The sequence below is a fragment of the Gopherus evgoodei genome, chromosome 21, assembly GCF_007399415.2.
Source record: "Gopherus evgoodei ecotype Sinaloan lineage chromosome 21, rGopEvg1_v1.p, whole genome shotgun sequence".
Classification (NCBI taxonomy): domain Eukaryota; kingdom Metazoa; phylum Chordata; order Testudines; family Testudinidae; genus Gopherus; species Gopherus evgoodei.
Window position 1 is genome coordinate 8402403 of NC_044342.1, and position 8286 is coordinate 8410688.

Below are 8286 nucleotides of genomic sequence, written 5' to 3' on the forward strand. Positions count from 1 at the left end.
GCCAGTGCGGCTGACTCCGACTCCACCCAAGCAACTATCCCCTGGGGCTGCCCGAGCAGAAGCCAGTGTGACTGGCCCCAGAGCTGCCCCACCTGCTCAGGCAGCCCTGAAGTCAGTCATACTGACTGCTGTAGAAGTCAGAGAGGTCCTGGAAAATCATGAAATCTGTGACTTCTGTGACCTCCATGAAAGACTCTCAATTTTAACAATGAATCTTCTGCAGACTTTCAGAGGTGGGATCTGGTTCTTCAGTGCCGGCAGTATGGCGTGTGCTTACAGATCAGGCATTCCTGGGTTCAGTCCATCTGGAGATGGCATTGTTAAAAAATAGAGCTTTCAGATTCATCCCATGAGGTGAGTGAATTCTGTTTGAAATGCCAATGAATAAAGATCCTGGATTGTTCTCAAGAACTTTTCACTTCATATTATTGTAAACCGGGTGTTCTCAAACTGGGGGTCATGACCCCTTACTGCAGAAATTTCGGCTTTTACAGTGTTTAGGCTACGATAGTATTAAGGTTGGAGGATCTCATTGTTTCCTCTACCTCATGCTTCCTCTGCCGTGATTCCATTTCTTCCCTCATCTGAGGGTTCTGGCCTCACTGGGCAAACAGACAGCACCTTCAGCAACTCTTGGTTCCCAGAAGCACAAGAGAGACCAGCTCAATTTTTTTCCTCTATAGCCCGTATCTGCAGCTGAACACTGCTCCTTTGCCAATCGGGTGACATGGGGCCACCCTCTGCAGCCGTGGCCCATCCCAGCTGCCTCTCCTAAGCAACCATGGAGAAGGATCTGGTTATGGGTGACCTAACACAGCCCCCAGGCCAGCTACCTCTCTTAACTGCCCATGGAGATGGCTATGGTTGCTCCTGGGATCCTCATTTTATCAGGCCTGTGGTAAATACGGCACCAGCGTCTCCTGCACTTCTGACTTCTGTGATTAATCTGTAATCAGGAAAGTGGCATCATTAAATGCAGTGGAGGTGCTGGTGTGAATAAGGGCTGCTGCAATGAGGCAATTGAGCCAGTGTCGGGGACCTAACAGTGCTACATTTCAGCCATTCAGAGTAATCAGTTCATCCTGTGTTTGCACAGCACTTAGCACAATGGGCTTCTGGCCCACGACTGGGGATCTTATCTGATTGCACAATGCAAATAAAAAATTGTATTTGTATTGTCAGCAGTAAAGTTAGCAGGGATGCTTTTGTCCCTGTAGAAAGTTTAAATCAAAATTTCAACTTTTGATCCAAAAATTATATTGTTTTCTGCTGAAAACTAAAAAAAAACCAATAACCAATACTAAACAAAATATAATCAATGGTTGGAAAGACAAAAAACTTTAGCTGAAAATGTACATGATATGTTCATTGCCAGAAGTTAATCATAGAATCATGGAATATCAGGGTTGGAAGGAACCTCAGGAGGTCATCTAGTCCAACCTCCTACTCAAAGCAGGACCAATTCCCAACTAAATCATCCCAGCCAGGGCTTAGAAACCTCTAAGGAAGGTGATTCCACCAGCTTCTTAGGTAACCCATTCCAGTGCTTCACCACACTCCTAGTGAAAAAGTTTTTCCTAATATCCCACCTAAACCTCCCCCACTGCAACTTAAGACCATTGCTCCTTGTTCTGTCATCTGGTACCACTGAGAACAGTCTAGATCCATCCACTTTACACAGGGGTAGATGGTTACACAGTTTGGAGAGCTGGACAAACTCAAGCCTTGACTTATAGACTCATAGACTCATAGACTCATAGGTCAGAAGGGACCAATATGATCATCTAGTCTGACCTCCTGCACAAGGCAGGCCACAGAACCCTACCCATCCACTTTTATACAACCCCTAATCCAGGACTGAGTTATTGAAATCCTCAAAACTGGTTTGAAGACCTCAAACTGCAGAGAATCCACCAGCAAGCGACCCATGCCCCACTCTGCAGAGGAAGGCGAAAAACCTCCAGGGCCCCTGCCAATCCGCCCTGGAGGAAAATTCCTTCCCGACCCCAAATATGGCGATCAGCTAAACCCTGAGCATGTGGGCAACACCCACCAGCCAGCACCCAAGAAGGAATTCTCTGCAGTAACTCAGTTCCCATCCCATCCAACATCTCCCCGCAGACCAATGAGCAGACTTATCTGGTGATAATCCAAGATCAATTGCCCAAATTAAACTATCCTATCATAACATCCCCTCCATATACTTATCCAGCTTAGTCTTGAAGCCAGATAAGTTTTTTGCCCCCACTACTTCCCTCGGAAGGCTCTTCCAAAACTTCACTCCCCTAATGGTTAGAAACCTTCGTCTAATTTCAAGTCTAAACTTCCTAATATCCAGTTTGTACCCATTTGTCCTCATGCCTACATTAGAACTAAACTTAAATAATTCCTCTCTCTCCCTAACGTTAACCCCCCTGATATATTTATATAGAGCAAGCATATCCCCCCGCAGCCTTCTTTTGGCCAGGCTAAACAAGCCAAGCTCTTTGAGTCTCCTTTCATAAGGCAATTTTTCCATTCCTCGGCTCATCCTAGTAGCCCGTCTCTGGACCTGTTCCAGTTTGAATTCATCCTTCTTGAACATGGGACACCAGAACTGCACACAATATTCCAGATGGGGTCTCACCAGCGCCTTATATAATGGTACTAACACCTCCTTATCCTTGCTGGAAATACCTCGCCTAATGCATCCTAAAATCACATTTGCTTTTTTAACAGCCGTATCACATTGGCGGCTCATAGTCATCCTGCTATCGACCAATGCCCCAAGGTCCTTCTCCTCCTCCGTCACTTCCAACTGATGCGTCCCCAACGTATATCTAAAATTCTTATTATTAATCCCTAAGTGCATGACCTTGCACTTTTCACTATTGTATTTCATCCTATTTCTATTACTCCAGTTTACAAGGTGGTTCAGATCTTCCTGAATAGTATCCCTGTCCTTCTCCGTGTTAGCAATACCCCCCAACTTTGTGTCATCCGCAAACTTTATTAGCACATTCCTGCTCTTTGTGCCAAGGTCAGTAATAAAAAGGTTAAATAAAATCAGTCCCAAAACTGATCCTTGAGGGACTCCACTAGTAACCTCCTTCCAGCCTGACAGTTCACCCTTCAATACGACCCGCTGGAGTCTCCCCTTTAACCAGTTCCTTATCCACCTTACAACTTTCATATTCATCCCCATCTTTTCCAATTTAACTAACAGTTCCCCATGCGGAACCGTGTCAAACGCCTTACTGAAATCGAGGTAAATTAGATCTACCGCATTTCCTTTATCTAAGTAATCCGTCACCTTCTCAAAGAAGGAGATCAGATTGGTTTGGCACGATCTACCTCTAGTAAATCCATGTTGCAATTCGTCCCAATTACCACTGACCTCTATGTCCTTGACTACTTTCTCCCTCAAAATTTTTTCCAAGACCTTACATACTACAGATGTCAAGCTAACAGGCCTATAATTACCCGGATCACTTTTATTCCCTTTCTTAAAAATAGGGACTACGTTAGCAATCCTCCAGTTGTACGGCACAACCCCCGAGTTTATCGACTGCTTAAAAATTCTCGCTAACGGGCTCGCAATTTCACGCGCCAGTTCCTTTAATATCCTCGGATGGAGATTGTCCGGGCCCTCTGATTTTGTCCCATCAAGCTGTTCAAGTTGGCCTCTACCTCGGTTGCGGTAATATCCACCTCCATATCCACATTCCCGTTTATCATCCCTCCATCATCGCTAAACTCCTCACTAGTCTTATTAAAAACTGAGGCAAAGTACTTATTTAGATATTGGGCCATGCCTAGGTTGTCCTTAACCTCCATTCCATCCTCAGTGTATAGTGGCTCCACTTCTTCTTTCTTTGTTTTCTTCTTATTTATGTGGCTTTAGAACCTTTTACTATTGGTTTTGATTCCCTTTGCAAGGTTCAGTTCAATGCGGATTTCAGCCTTCCTCACTTTATCCCTACATGTTCTGACCTCACCAAGGTAGCTTCCCTTGCTAATCCTGCCTTTCTTCCACTCCCTGTAAGCTTTCTGCTTTCTCCTAATTCCCTCTCTGAGTTGCTTGCTCATCCAGCTTGGCCTACAACTCCTGCCCATGTTTTTTTTCCCCTTTCTTGGGATGCAGGCTTCCGACAATTTCCGCAGCTGCGACTTAAAGTAATTCCAGGCCTCCTCCACATTTAAATCTGCAAGTTCCTCCGTCCAATCCACTTCCCTAACTAATTTCCTTAACTCTTTAAAATTAGCCCTCGAGAAATCGAAAACTCTAATCCGAGATCTACATTTGTTTATCCTTCCATCTAGTTTGAACTGAATCAGCTCATGATCACTCGAACCAAGGTTATCCCCTACCACCATTTCTTCTACGAGGTCCTCACTGCTCACGAAAACCAAATCTAAAATGGCATCCCCTCTCGTAGGTACTTCAACTACTTGATGAAGAAATCCATCCGCTATCACATCCAGAAAAATCTGACCCTATTATTCTTGCAAGCACACGTCCTCCAGTCTATATCCGGGAAGTTGAAGTCTCCCATAATCACACATTTCCCCTTTGTGTTTACTTCATTAAAGACGTTAAAGAGGTCTCTATCCATATCCAAATCAGATCCGGGTGGTCTATAGCACACCCCAAGCACTATCTCAGGGGAAGCTCTAGTTGCTTTTTTACCCAGTGTGATTTTTGCCCAGACAGACTCTGTCTTATCCATTCCATCGCTTCTTATTTCATTACAGTTAATCTCATCGTTGATGTACAAGGCTACTCCACCACCTTTGCCTTTCTTCCTGTCTTTTCTAAACAGCACATAGCCTTCAATACCTGTACTCCAGTCATGAGTACTATTCCACCAGGTTTCTGTTATCCCTATAATATCCGGTTTCACTTCCTGCACCAGTAGCTCCAGTTCCTCCATCTTGTTACCTAGGCTCCTCGCATTAGTGTACAGACATTTTAATTTTTGGCGTTTAGCGTCAATGACATTCTTTCCCCCGTCGTGCACAGACCTTCTACCACCAGCATCACCCGTTAATCTGGTTTCTACTCCACTATTCCTCTTTGGATCAATTCTTTGGTCCGCAAGGGTATCCCCTCTCACATTGTTTACTTCCCTCTCCAGGTTATATTCCGGCGTGGAGATCTCCTGAACATCTCCCAACCATCTCCCCCAGCTTCCTAGTTTAAAGCTCTCTTGATGAGGTCGGCGAGCCTCCATCCTAGAATTCTATTTCCTTCCTTGCTTAGATGAAGTCCATCCTGAGCGAACAGTTGTCTGTCCGTAAACGCTTCCCAATGACCGTACATCCCAAAGCCCTCCTTGTAACACCAATGCCTGAGCCATCTGTTGATCGCCATAATCTTGTCACTCCTTCGTCGCCCTGCCCTAGGAACCGGCAGAATCCCACTGAAGATCACCTGAGCCTCGATTTCTTTGAGCATCTTCCCCAGTCTGGCATAATCCTCCTTGATACAGTCCAGCGAGTAACTAGCCGTATCATTCGTTCCCACATGAAGGACAATCAACGGATTCTTTCCTGCTCCCGCTAGGATCCTATTCAGCCTCAGGTCCACATCCTGTATCTTAGCCCCTGGCAGACAGCACACCCTTCTGTTCTCCCAATCAGGTCTAGTTACAGGCCTGTCTATTCTTCTCAGTAAAGAGTCTCCAATCATGTAGACTTGCCTTTTCCTGGCGACAGTGTGATTCTGCGGTCTATCCCCCACACCAGCTTGCCGCAAGTCCTCTTGATTTGTATTCGCCCTTACAATCCTCCTAGGGCTCATACTTGGTGCCGCCTCCATTGACTCCTCCCCTCCTTCTGCAGGACTAGCTGCTCGTCTCTTTTTCCTTGCCCTCTCTCCTTCAGCAGCCTGCTGTGCTCCATCTTCATTTCCCAACTCAGCAAACCTGTTCCTGAGTTCTATGTCTCCATCGCTGGCCCGTCTTTTCCTCTGCCTGGTTCTCCTAGTCACATGCTTCCACCGTCCACTTTCCTCACCCAGCAGCCCCTCCTCAGAGTACTTTGATCCTGCTTCTATCCGCTCGTCTGAGCTTATCCCCTGCGACTCATCATGTCTGTGTTCCATCATCTGCTCAAACTCCCTTCTGAACTCAGCCAGAGTTTCCACCTGCATCTCCAGTCCTCTTATCTTTTCTTCCAGCAGCTCTATCAGGCGGCACTTTGTGCAGACAAAACTCCTTTCAGGTGCCCCCTCCAGGACCATGTACATGCCACAGCTACTGCATCCGGTCATACTCAGCATGTCTCTACCTGCTGCCTCTGCCTCCATCATGCCGTTCCACCTCTGTGCCTGGCAGTCCATGCCTCACGCCGTTCCACAGGCCACCAATGAGCACTGGACCCCTGCCCCTTCCCTTGTCTGCCTTCCTAGTTTCTCAGCCTTGGTCTCCCCTGGGAACTCCCACTGGAACTCCCCTGTTAGCAGCTCTGTTCGCTGGCTCCTGTGCCGCTGCCTGAGTGCCTGGCTCCTTATATAGGACCCCTAATCAGGTAAGCCCCGCCCCCAACTCAGGGTTCAGCCTCGCTCCCAGCACACAGCCCCTAGCAGCCTGCACACACACTCACTCACACACAAACTCCACAATACAATCCACAAACTACAAACTACAAAAACCTGCTCCTCCGACAGAACTCCCACTGGAACTCCCCTGTTAGCAGCTCTGTTCGCTGGCTCTTGTGCCGCTGCCTGAGTGCCTGGCTCCTTATATAGGACCCCTAATCAGGTAAGCCCCGCCCCCAACTCAGGGCTCAGCCTGGCTTCCAGCACACAGCCCCTAGCAGCCTGCACACACACTCACTCACACACAAACTCCACAATACAATCCACAAACTACAAACTACAAAAACCTGCTCCTCCGACAGAACTCCCACTGGAACTCCCCTGTTAGCAGCTCTGTTTGCTGGCTCCTGTGCCGCTGCCTGAGTGCCTGGCTCCTTATATAGGACCCCTAATCAGGTAAGCCCCGCCCCCAACTCAGGGCTCAGCCTCGCTCCCAGCACACAGCCCCTAGCAGCCTGCACACACACTCACTCACACACAAACTCCACAATACAATCCACAAACTACAAACTACAAAAACCTGCTCCTCTGACAGAACTCCCACTGGAACTCCCCTGTTAGCAGCTCTGTTCGCTGGCTCCTGTGCCGCTGCAGCTGTCTGCAGGAAAGGGTTGGGTTTGATGAGCCTCCTAATCTTATTTTTTAGAAAATTCACATTTGTTCAAATGTCCAGATGGAACATTTTCCAGTCTGAAAAGGTTTTCATTTGGAAATTTCAGTTAATTTATACTAAAGAGATGGTGAAAAAAAATTAAAGAGTCAAAATGAAAATGAAGCTTTGCCCTAAAGCATGGAGCAAAGGTCGCCTGCTAGGATCACCTCAACATGGCCCAGCTGATCAGTTCCCTGTCTTTGCCAGGAACAAGGGCACAGGTGGGACTACAGTGTTGCTGGTTTTCGGCCTGTGGCTCACAACAGTATAGTCTGCTGAGGACTGAAATGCTTTGGTTTAAATAAAGATGTATGGCATCTGGGCTACCAGGACAGTGAGCACAATCAAGGCCAGGAATCCCCATGTATATTAGGCAGCCTGTAACTGGATGCAGACATGAGTGCTCATGATGTTGGCATATTACAGCAGGTGGAAGATGGCCACATAGTGTTTGAAGGACATGACAGCAAAGAGGATGAACTCAGTGGATCCCCCCAGGAAGTGGAAGCAGGCCTGGGCAATGCAGTGAGGGAGGGTGGTGGTTTGGTGCTTCTGAAAATTAGGTTTTTAGTGGTGGGTGAAAGGGCTCAGAAGCCGCAGAACAGTTCTCCCCCACCACATTACCTGGACAATGTACTTCAGCTCTGAGCTGGTGCGGTTTCTTCAAGGGGAAAAGGTAGCTACAGTCTAGTCCCCGTGTTTATACATACCTTAGCATCCTTGAAGATACCACCAGTAATGGTTAGGGTTATCAGCACCTGACCCTTTTAACTGGAGATGGACCTGATGCTCTTGAGTTAGTAGTGCTTCTTTATCAACATCTAAAAACTGCCCAAAACCGGAAAAAAATGTTTTTTTCTGCTGGATTTTCTGTCTTTCAAAGAAAAACCAAATATTTTTGAGGAAAGAGGACCGATTGGGAAATGGAATTTCCACCCCCCCCAAAAAAAATTGATGGAAAAAAGAGGATATGCCACCAGTTCTTTCCAGCTATTACCAATGATGAATCCAATCATCTATAACATGAGGAACAAGGACATCAAAGCTGCATTGA